The sequence below is a fragment of the Pleurodeles waltl genome, chromosome 3_1 (genome assembly GCF_031143425.1).
Source record: "Pleurodeles waltl isolate 20211129_DDA chromosome 3_1, aPleWal1.hap1.20221129, whole genome shotgun sequence".
Lineage (NCBI taxonomy): Eukaryota > Metazoa > Chordata > Amphibia > Caudata > Salamandridae > Pleurodeles > Pleurodeles waltl.
In genome coordinates this window covers 1,397,780,087-1,397,791,960 of record NC_090440.1, presented here as the reverse complement: position 1 = coordinate 1,397,791,960, position 11,874 = coordinate 1,397,780,087, and positions in this window count along the sequence as shown.

The following is an 11,874-nucleotide window of genomic DNA, read 5'->3' as shown; positions in this document are numbered from 1 at the left end:
GTTCTTACCAATGCTTATACCTCTTTCTATGCAGAGACCCCTCAAACTTTTAAAGTTTAAACTACCAGAGGTTGCCTGGACAACTGTGGGAGTAAGTTCTATTGAAGACATAGGTGGTCATTACAACATTGGCGGTAAAAGCCGCTTACCGCCGTGCAGAAGACCGCCAACACACCGCCACGGCCGCGGATTTCCACCACGGCCATTATGACCCACAGCTCGAAATCCACCAAAATCTAGACACCCACACAAGTCTGCCACACCAAAGGTCAGTGATAAACTGGCAATAAGAAATCCTCCACCGTCACGCCAACAGGAATATGCCCACACTATCACGACCCACGAATCCACGCGGCGGTCTTTCAAGTGCGGTATTCCATTGGCGGTACACACCGCCGCGCTCCAAATACACACACATTTACAAAACACATCCACATTGGACAATTCCAAATACACACACCTGATACACATACACACACCACACCCACACACCCAATACAATATAAAACACACACCCATATTACCCACAAACCCCTACGACAACAATTGCGAGAGAGACACCACCATCTACAAACGAGCATCCACAGGCACTCAACACCATCACCCACATAACATCCACTCACCTCACACAACACACCACTAAATATCACCCCACACATCACAACACACACCACCTCACACATCACCCACACCACCCCATGGCACCGCAAAGACACCCCAGGTTCTCTGAGGAGGAGCTCAGGGTCATGGTGGAGGAAATCATCCGGGTAGAGCCACAGCTATTTGGATCACAGGTGCAGCACACCTCCATAGCTAGGAAGATGGAGCTATGGCGAAGAATCGTGGACAGGGTCAACTCAGTGGGACAGCACCCAAGAACTAGGGATGACATCAGGAAGAGGTGGAACGACCTATGGGGGAAGGTGCGTTCCGTGGTCTCAAGACACCACATCGTGGTACAGAGGACTAGCGGCGGACCCCCCACCTCCTCCCCCACAACTAACAACATGGGAGGAGCAGGTCTTGGCTATTCTGCATCCTGAGGGCCTCGCAGGAGTAGCTGGAGGAATGGACTCTAGTAAGTCAAATCTTAACTACTATATCCCCCACCCTACCTGCATGCCATCACAGACCCCCACCCTCGCCCTCACCCCATCACTCTTACCCCTCACACATGTCCCAATATCACAACCCACCCATCCCAAACCCAAGCCCTGCATGCAACACCAATGCATAGACACCCATCACCAAAGCATGGCCACTGCACATACCCATACACCCCCCTAAACCATAATCACACAAGGTCCCACACCAGAATGCAAGCACTGGGGTACACGGTCACCCACCCATTGCACACCATGGCACACACAGATGCAATAATCATGCCTTTAACCCCCTGCGGGACCCCTACCCAACGTCACCGGACAGGAGGGTCCAGACATGTCCACTCCACCCACAGAAGAGGCCCACAGTGATGACAGCAGCTCTGTCCAACTGGATCTAGATGACGAGCCCGGCCCATCTGGGACCTCGGGTAGTCGGTTCCCCTCACACTGGCACAAGGCACTACAGGGCTTCCCCCCAATGGAAACACAAGCACAGCACCCACCCAGCGGGCCCATACCTCTGTCCCCAGGACACGTCAATCAGCAGTGTGTCCACCACTACAGGAAACCCAGGCTAACCCACCACCCCAACAACAACAGGGACCTGGGGGCAGTGGTAGTGGGCACACGGTTCAGGGGACAAAGGCACACAAGGGAACTGGTAGGGCTGCTGAGCTACGGGGGAGGACAGGCCCAGGGAACCCACTTTCCACGAGGCCCTCTCCAACATCATGGGAGCCTACCACCATTCCCAGGAAACAATGGCAATGGTACTGGCCAAGTTTCAGGAGACCCAGCGGCTGCAGGAGGAACAGTATTTGGGCTTCAGGGAGGAACTCAAATCCATCAATTCCACCCTGGGCACCATTGTAGGAGTGCTGAAGGAACTCGTCAACATCAGGAGGGACACTGTGGCACAACAAGGGGCCCCTGACACTAGCCTGGACAATGAACTGCCCACCACCTCTGCCGGCGCTAGTGGACAGGAGGCACCGCCACAGGACCACCACACCAGCACCCCACCCCCTGCAGAGGGAGAACCACCCCGCAAACGGTCCCTGAGATCCAGGACAAAGACAGAGAATGATGCCAAGACCCCCACCAAGAAATGAGACCGCCCTGATTGTCATCCTTTTGTCCCACCTTGTCACCCTATCCATACTTAAACTGCCCCAGCTCCACTTCCTATGCCCCTTTGGAAAATGCACCTGTGAGACTAATAGACTGGATTCTGCCATGGACATTCCTCCACCATCACCCCTGACCATTTCACAACCCCATCCACTATTTAGCACTTAAATAAACACCCTTAAATCACAAAACAATCTGGAGTCAGTCTGTGCTTTCACAATTGTGTTTTTGCAATAACTGAGGGAAATAGCAATGTCCATTGTATTGTCAACATACCTATGTCACACAGCTCTAGTCCATGAGGAAACATAGCAGATGTCACACAGTGGGACCCACATCTGTGAAATAGTAAGGGAAGGTGACAACTCAGTGACCATACACTGGGTGAAAATGACAGACAGATGAGAGGTAGTAGAATTAAATCAGATGTAGCAGCCACTGTTGTCTTCTTACCTGTGTCTCACTGGAAGTATTGCAGGATTGCCATGTTCCTGTTGTCTATGTCCTCTTCTTCTGCTTCCTCATCTTCACTGTCCACAGGCTCCAGAGCTGCAACAACACCTCCATCTGGACCATTCTCCTGCAGGAAGGGCACCTGTCATCGCAAAGCCAAGTTGTGAAGCATACAGCAGGCCACAATGATCTGGCACACCTTCTTTGGTGAATAGAATAGGGAACCACCTGTCATATGGAGGCACCAGAACCTGGCCTTCAGGAGGCTGAAGGTCCGCTCTATAATCCTCCTAGTTCGCCCATGGGGCTCATTGTTGCGTTCCTCTGCCCTTGTCCTGGGATTACTCACTGGGGTCAGTAGCCATGACAGGTTGGGGTAACCAGAGTCACCTGCAAATGTCGTGGGGCAATTGTAAGACACACACAAACTCATAGGGACATCCCCAGATCCAGACACCTAGTCACACTGTATTGGGTCCATGTCCTCACCTAATAGCCACACACGGTGCCTCTGGAGTTGCCCCATCACATAAGGGTTGCTGCTATTCCGTAGAATATAAGCGTCATGCACTGAGCCAGGAAATTTGGCATTCACATGGGAGATGTACTGGTCTGCGAAACATACCATCCGCACATTCATCGAATGGTAACTCTTCCGGTTTCTGTCCACCTGTTCACTCCTGCGGGGGGACCAAGGCCACATGTGTCCCATCAATGGCACCTATGATGTTGGGGATATGTCCCAGGGCATAGAAAAAACCTTTCACTGTAGGCAAATCCTCCACCTGAGAGAAAACGATGTAGCTCCGCATGCGTTTCAGCAGGGCAGACAACACTCTGGACAACACGTTGGAAAACATAGGCTGGGACATCCCTGATGCTATGGCCACTGTAGTTTGAAAAGACCCACTTGCTAGGAAATGGAGTACTGACAGCACCTGCACTTGAGGGGGGATTCCTGTGGGATGGCGGATAGCTGACATCAGGTCTGGCTCCAACTGGGCACACAGTCCCAGGATTGTGGTACGATCAAGTCTATAGGTGATGATCACATGTCGCTCCTCCATTGTCGACAGGTCCACCAGCGGTCTGTACACCGGAATATGCCACCATCTCCTCACATGCCCCAGCGGGCAGTGCCTATGGAGGAGAACAGCGAGCAGAGAGTCAACCAACTCTGAGGTACGTAAACACAGCTTAATTGGAAAATATTAGCAAATCGACATATGCCTGTATTAGTGTTTAAGCAAGGCTTAGATATGTGTGACGCAGTCCAAAATAATGCCATGTGGCCCCCTGAAATGGTGGCTGCCTGACCTGTAAAGTGGGACAAGGGGATATGAGGTAACTGCGCTGGCGTTGTACACCGTCGCGGTAGGCGGTCGAAGACTGCGGCTCAATCCTGCATTGGTTAACATTGGACCCTATGGGTCCCAGGAGCCAATGACGATGTACGCCGGCGGTGACAGTACGCACCGCTGCGGACGTGACCGCCATTTTCTCTCTGTTCAATCACTTGATACCTGATCTTCGACAGGATAGGACCTACACTGCAAGGGCTGCTGTGACCTCAGTCTAGAAGAGACAATGGCTCGTGTGTCTGGTGAAAGGGCCCCTGCCTTCAGCACAGAGTAGTTGGAAAACTAGTGGATGGGGGGGTCCTCCCCCAGTACACGCTACTCTACGGTCCTCCAGACAAACAGATAAGTGCACTGTGAGCATGCTGTATGGGCAATGCCTGTGTGGAGTGGTGTGGATGGAAGATGGGGGGGTGAGAATGAGGCGTGCATGAAACGACTGTAAGTGCATGTGCGTCATGGCAAGGGTAGGGATGGGGGCCAATGACTGTGACGGTGCGGACGGTAATATCTTCTCCTTTTCTCCTGTACTATTCCTGTAGGTCAGCGCCCACCAGAAGAAGGATATTTGGCGTGCCATCGCTAAGGAAGTCCGGACCCTGGGGGTCTACCACAGACGGAGCACCCACTGCCGGAAAAGATGGGAGGACATTCGCCGCTGGACGGCGGAGGCCCAGCTGGGGATGGCCTCCCAATGTGGAGGGGTGCCTGTCGCACCATGACCCCCCTGATGTTCAGGATCCTGGCGGTGGCGTACCCGGAGTTGGATGGGTGCTTGAGGGCATCATAGCAGCCACAAGGGGGTGAGTACACTCTCATTCTGCTGATTCAGCACGCATTGTTGGTGTCTGGGTGGGGGAGGTGGGCTGTGGGTTCCCCTAGGCCACGGTGAGTTTAGTAGCCAAGGTCTCTTCTTAGGGCAGGCCCTTTGGCACCCCACCCCACCTGTGTACAGTGCCAACTACCCCTAGTCAGGCTCCTGTGACATCCATGTGTGCAGCAATCGGGCATAGCCTTGTAACCCATGTCCCTGGGATTGATTAGGGAACTCCAAGTGCACGGCGTAGTGCAGGGGGCTTCTGTGTCTGTAGTGTCCGCCAGCGGTATTGCATGCTCTCAACATGTCTTTCTTCTGTCTCCCACCCCCTTTTTGTGGTCTCCCTGTTCTTGTGTGCATTAGCTTCATCAGGCGGAGGAGCAGTGGCATTGGAGCAGGAGGGAGATGCATCCCACCTGGCCCTGGAGGGCGACACAACGGAGCCTGAATTCACCAGTGGGACGGAGGGCGAGGGGAGCTCCATGGCGGGGACAGGAGCTGAGACCAGTGATACGGACTCCTCCTCTGATGGGAGCTCCCTTGCGGTGGCGGGCCCATCTGTGCCCCCCGCATCTACAGGTAAAACCGCCACCCCCCTACCAGCACTGCCCTCCCAGCAGCCCCTCACTGTGTGTGTCCCGTGCCCGCTCACCCAGGAGTGTGGGCATCTACTTCGCCCTTGCCCCTGTCACCCCTGCTGCCCTCAGTGAGGAGGCCATTGACCTCCTCAGGTCCCTCACTGTTGGGCAGTCTACCATTTTGAATGCTATCCAAGGTGTAGAGAGGCAGTTGCAACAAACCAATGCATACCTGGAGGGCATTCATTCTGGTCAGGCAACCCATCAGCAAGCTTTTCAGACTCTGGCCTCAGCACTGATGGCAGCCATTGTCCCTGTCTCTAGCCACCCCCCTCCAACTTCCTCCACCCAGACCCAAACCCCTGTACCTGAGCCTATCCCAAGCACACCATCAGACCAGCATGCACACACCTCAACACACAAGGGAAGCTCTGGCAAACATAAGCACCACACATCCCACAGGCACTCACGCAAGCATCATACACATGCAGACACACCAACATCCACTGCCTCCACTGTGCCCCCTGTAGGAGGCTGGCCTGGCTTATAGTAGGTACCAGAGGTACTTACACCTTGTGCCAGGTCCAGTTATCCCTTATTAGTGTAGAAGAGGTGTTTCTATCAGCTTAGGCTGATAGAAGGTAGCTATGGCAAAGCAGCTTAGGCTGAACTAGGAGACATGTAAAGCTCCTACTATACCACTGGTGTAATATGCACAATATCATAATAAAACACAATACACAGAAGTACTAAAAATAAAGGTACTTTATTTTTATGACAATATGCCAAAAGTATCTGACTGAGTACCCTCAGTATGAGGATAAGATATATACACAAGATATATGTACACAAACCAAAATTATGCAGGTAATAGCAAGAAAAGTAATGCAAGCAGTGTAAAGTTACAGTAGATTGCAATAGGAGCACATAGGTATAGGGGCAACACAAACCATATACTCCAAAAGTGGAATGCGAACAACGAATGGACCCCAAACCTATGTGAGCTTGTAGAGGGTCGCTGGGACTGTAAGAAAACAGTGAGGGTTAGAAAAATAGCCCACCCCAAGACCCTGAAAGGTAGATGTAAAGTGTACCTACTATCCCCAGAGAGCACAAAAGTCGTGATAGGGGGATTCTGCAAGGACAAACAGCAGCAATGCAACAACAGTGGATTTCCGGACCTGAGTACCTGTAAGACAAGGGGACCAAGTTCAATAGTCGCGACAGTGTCGAGAATGGGCAGGAGCCCAGGAAATGCCAGCTGAGGGTGCAAGGAAGCTGCCACCTTTTGGAAGAAGCTTAGAGTTCTGCAAGAAAGAAGAGAGCTAGGAACTTCTCCTTTGGAGGATGGATGTCCCACATCGCGATGAAGCTTGCAGAGGTGTTCCCATGCAGAAAGACTGCAAACAAGCCTTGCTAGCTGCAAGGGTTGCAGTAGAGGTTTTTGGGTGCTGCTGTGGCCCAGGAGGGACCAGGATGTCGCCACTTGGAGGAGGAGACAGAAGGGGTACCCAGCAAGTCAGGGAGCCCTCACAAAAGCAGGCAGCACCCGCAGAAGTACCTGAACAGGCACTTGGAAGAAGAGTGAACCGGAGTCCATGCGAAGTCACAAAAGGGAGTCCCACGATGCCGGAGGACAACTCAGAAGGTTGTGCACTGCAGGTTAGAGTGTCGGGGACCCAGGCTTGGCTGTGCACAAAGGAAATCCTGGAAGAGTGCACAGGAGCCGGAGCAGCTGCAAATCACGCAGTACCCAGCAATGCAGTCTAGCGTGGGGAGGCCAGGACTTACCTCCACCAAACTTGGACTGAAGAGTCACTGGACTGTGGGAGTCACTTGGACAGAGTTGCTGAGTTCCAGGGACCCCGCTCGTCATGCTGAGAGGGGACCCAGAGGACCAGTGATTCAGTCTTTTGGTGCCTGCGGTTGCAGGGGGAAGATTCCGTCGACCCACAGGAGATTTCTTCAGAGCTCCTGGTGCAGAGAGGAGGCAAGCTATCCCCAGAGCATGCACCACCTGGAAACAGTTGAGAAAGCCGGCAGGATGAAGCGATACAAGGTTGCTAGTAGTCGTCTTGCTACTTTGTTGCGGTTTTGCAGGCGTCCTGAGCAGTCAGCGGTCGATCCTTTGGCAGAAGGTGAAGAGGGAGATGCAGAGGAACTCTGATGAGCTCTTGCATTCGTTATCTAAAGAATTCCCCAAAGCAGAGACCCTAAATAGCCAGAAAAGGAGGTTTGGCTACCTAGGAAGGAGGATTGGCTACCAAGAAAGGTAAGAGCCTATCAGAAGGAGCCTCTGACGTCACCTGCTGGCACTGGCCACTGAGAGCAGTCCAGTGTGCCACCATCACCTCTGTTTCCAAGATGACAGAGGTCTGGGACACACTGGAGGAGCTCTGGGTCACTCCCCTTTCCTCTGTCCAGTTTCGTGCCAGAGCAGGGCTGGGGGATCCCTGAACCGGTGCAGACTGGCTTATGCAGAGATGGGCAACATCTGTGCCCATCAAAGCATTTCCAGAGGCTGGGGAGGCTACTCCTCCCCAGCCCTCGCACCTATTTCCAAAGGGAGAGGGTGTTACACCCTCTCTCAGAGGAAGTCCTTTGTTCTGCCTTCCTGGGCTAGGGCTGCCCAGACCCCAGGAGGGCAGAAACCTGTCTGAGGGGTTAGCAGCAGCAGCAGCTGCAGTGGAGACCCCGGAAAGGCAGTTTGGCAGTGCCCGGGTTCTGTGATAGAGACCCGGGGGATCATGGAATTGTGGCATTGGGGGGACAATTCCATGAACTTAGACATGTTACATGGCCATGTTCGGAGTTACCATTGTGACGCTGTACATAGGTAGTGACCTATGTACAGTGCACGCATGTAATGGTGTCCCCGCACTCACAAAGTCCGGGGAATTTGCCCTGAACAATGTGGGGGCACCTTGGCTAGTGCCAGGGTGCCCACACACTAAGTAACTTTGCACCCAACCTTCACCAGGTGAAGGTTAGACATATAGGTGACTTATAAGTTACTTAAGTGCAGTGGTAAATGGCTGTAAAATAACGTGGACGTTATATCACGCAGGCTGCAGTGGCAGGCCTGTGTAAGAATTGTCAGAGCTCCCTATGCATGGCAAAATAAATGCTGCAGCCCATAGGGATCTCCTGGAACCCCAATACCCTAAGTACCTCAGTACCATATACTAGGGAATTATATGGGTGTACCAGTATGCCAATGTGAATTGGTAAATTTAGTCACTAGCCTGTTAGTGACAAATTTGGAAAGCAGAGAGAGCATAACCACTGAGGTTCTGGTTAGCAGAGCCTCAGTGAGACAGTTAGGCATCACACAGGGAACACATACAGGGCACATACTCATGAGCACTGGGGCCCTGCCTGGCAGGGTCCCATTGACACATAGACTAAAACAACATATATACAGTAAAATATGGGGGTAACATGCCAGACAAGATGGTACTTTCCTACACCCCCTCCTCCACATCTCCCTCCTCCCTCCCTGTCTTGTCTCCACTCACACCTGCATGCACTACATCCTCAGCCACTACGTCCATCACCAGCACACCCACCACCACACCCCGCTCATGTGCACTCACCACCTCCACTATCATTCACACATCCCCTGTGCCCTCTGTCAGTGTGTCTGTGAGCCCTCCTCCAAACTATACAAACGCAGCCACACACCCACCCAACAGCCATCCACCTCATGACAGCCTGCAGCCCATGCACCTTCACCCAAAGTCAGCAAACGTACACCTCCCACAACCACTACCTCTTCCTCCACTCACAAACCCCCTCCATCTACCCGTCCCAGTGTTCCCCAAAAACTTTTCCTGTTCAACCTTGACCTCTTCCCCTCACCTCTGCCACCCCTTCAGTCTCCTAGGGCCCGCCGCTTCGGGTCCGAACCCAGCACCTCAGCCACAACATCTGCGGGACCAGTGGTGCCAGTAGTAACCGGCTTCTGGAGTGCGCCAGGCAGCAGGGCAGCCAGTGTGGCAAGGAGCCAGAGCACAGACAGTTCCCCCCTTTGCGAGAACACCTGAGGTGATATCTGTGCAACAATGGAGAGCTGGCGGCTGCAGATTCCTGTGAGATTTATATCTCTGTAGTCAATTTATCCCATGGGTAGATGCAGGAGGATTATTTACGTTAGGTCCCAGGCAATAACTGCAATATGTTAAGATACCGACAACAGCACAAGGGATATGGCCTTGTTTCCCTGAGGAACCAATGTCCCCACGGACATTGGCTGGGCTGCTCACATTGGGTGGGGCACACAGACTGATCTCACATCTTTACCGCACACTGAGAGCAGACCTGCCAAAAAATGTGCCCAAGGCACAGGAGAAATGGGAACATACACTGGGCGAGTCACTCACCACCCGAGAATGGGAACAGGTTCATGAAGGGGCCTGCACAGTGAATTCTAATTTATGGTTTAAGCTGATACAGTACAACTTTACACACCAGGCATACTTTGCACCTACTACCGTACAGAAGATATACACCACTTGCTCATCTCGATGTGTTTGATGTGATTCTCCTGCAGCAGACTTTGTGCATGTGTCGTGGCAGTGTTCTGTGATTGTGCCTTACCGGACAATAGTGATGGAGGCTTTAAATAAGGTGATTTTATGGGAGGTACCGCATTCTCCACAAATGGTTCTGCTGGGACTCATCTGGACCCCAGTGAAAAAGAAACTCAGCCACCAGTTCCTTGTTAGGCTTGCAGTTGGTGAAAAGGCACATCACCACTAAATGGATGAGTGTACAACTCCCCAGTTACGCTGATTGGCTTAGAGATATGTTTGAATGGGCCACAGGAGAGATAATCAGAATGAAGCATGTAAGGAAAGATGAGCGATTGGAAGATGATTTAGCTGCCTGGGCACTGATGGTGACAGAGCTACGAGGAATGAGTGCAGGATTCTAAGTAGAACGAATAATGTTGGAGAGATGATACATGATTGCCAGGTCCAGATTATTCATTCACCTGGACTGCGAAGCAATGACCATACATTCTTGGATTGCTCACACACCGCTCAGTTGATGTCCCAGTTGTTTCATCATGAGTAATAACATTACAACATGAACATGTATCTAGCAGCAATTAAGCAGCATGAGGGGTTGGGGGATAAATATGGATTTGTTCATTGTTCAAGTATTGTGGTAACTCTTGCTTGTAGTATATACTGGATCAATGGAGTTTTGATGTGAAATATTGCTCCTGTGAAGCCAATAAAGAAACTCTGAAAAAAAGAGTCAAAGAGACTCTCGCGAGATCACCAATTTAAAAATAGAGCAGAAATAACACTATAAAAAATACTGTGATCCCAAAAGACTCTCGTAGAAAAAATGGCAGTCAGGCAGCATTTCTATATGCGTAAAGCCCCAGGGAGCCTACCCCCTGGTGAAAATAAAAAATTTTGGGAGGGTGATGCGTACCGCTCTCGCTGACCCGTTAGATGCCCCGGGAAGCCCTCCCACAGGGATGATTTTTTGGGGGTATGGGGCACCTGGGGCCAAAATCAGCATTCAATGCCCCCCATTAAATGTAATGCTGAGCCCTAGGGGATAGGGTCTCCACAGCTAAACTAGGCCCAGGCTGTCTACCCTCTGCCCCCTTCAAAATGGCACTGGGCCCTGGAGGGGTGGAGACCCCAGGGACAAAATTGCCCTTGGAAGGGGTGACACGTGAGTGGCCCTGGGGGAAGGGGTTCTCAGAGCCAGGCCATATTGCCAACCACTCACTATGCATGGGCAAATGCTGTGTGCAGAACGGGTTGTCTGCATGGGGAGTGTTGCCTGCAGTTAACCTCCCGCTACACACTGCCAAAGGCTGTGCACAGCAGGGGGTTGCTTTCAAGTATGGTAATTCATTATTACTTTTCATTGTTAGAAAAATCTAGCAATTCACTGAAAAAAACAAAAGTTAAAGTTTCATTGAAGTCAGGTGGAATAAAAATGTGTTTTATTGATTGCACCTTAGAAATTCACTGAAAAAAAAAAGGTTAAAGTAACATTAGAATTAGGTGAATGTCTCACTGTCAACGATAATGTTTTGAACTAAAAAAACACAGAAATTCACCAATTATAGTTAGCAGCACTAACTATAAATTCTGCCTCAGCCTTTCCATTGCTTATGTCCTCACATATGACATCACTCATGGCATGTTCTATGACATCATTGATAACATCACTGATGACACCCCTAACCATAAAAAATATAAACATTTCAATAGCAAAAAATATATTAATTAATTTATGCACTAACTAAAATGTTTTAAAAAAAACATTTACTAAAACACTATAAACATAAAAAACATTTAAAAATAAAATCAAATAGTATAAAATGTAATAATTAATGCTAAATAATGATTAACCAATAGCATGAAAACTAAGAATATGTAATATACTATTCCCATCAC